The sequence below is a fragment of the Opisthocomus hoazin genome, chromosome 2, assembly GCF_030867145.1.
Source record: "Opisthocomus hoazin isolate bOpiHoa1 chromosome 2, bOpiHoa1.hap1, whole genome shotgun sequence".
NCBI lineage: Eukaryota > Metazoa > Chordata > Aves > Opisthocomiformes > Opisthocomidae > Opisthocomus > Opisthocomus hoazin.
This window is the reverse complement of record NC_134415.1, coordinates 128,982,859-128,983,529: the sequence shown is the minus strand read 5'-3', so window position 1 is coordinate 128,983,529 and position 671 is coordinate 128,982,859.

Genomic DNA, 671 nt, shown 5'->3' with positions numbered 1-671 from the left:
GTTCTTTAATTACGGTGCCGAATCTTCATTATTCGCATTGCCTTCGCTTTCCCGTGGAGGGAGGTGTGTGTGGCGTGGATGTGTGCTCTTGCCAGAGACTTTGGTTCTTCTCAGCTCACGCGTGTTTTCTTTTACAGCTGAACAGGGGCTGTGGTGGGAGAAGGGGGGTTTGTGCTGCGGGGCCAGGAGCGGGCTGAGACCCCGCGTCTGCAGCGCTGGGAGAGCTCCGCTCCTGCGGTTTTGGTCCTGTGACACCAGCTCTGCACGTGGTGGATAAAAACTCAGTTAATGAAGACTTTATGCTGGTGTCGAGCTCTCTAAAGGCAGGCAGACGTCTTCAAAGGGAAAGGGGTTAGGACTGAAGGAAAACCTTGCAGAGAGCCCATCAGCAGGCCTGGGGGTTGCGGTTACCTGTTGTTCTTACGGGAGGTGGGTGCTTCCACGTGCTTGCCAGGGGAAGGAGCGAGAAAAGGACAAGCAGCTGTTGGGAGACCAAGGCTGTGAACCGTGGAAACTGCCGGGTCTGTCCCGGCTGGTGAACCCCTGGGCCGTCTCTTTCCCCGCAGCACCATTCATGGTCTCTGCAGCTCCTCTGGAAGGTGAAGGATTTGCGTGGCTTTTGGCATTTCAGCAGATGGAGACTCCGGGTCTGTGTGCTGCCCTGCAGCTTC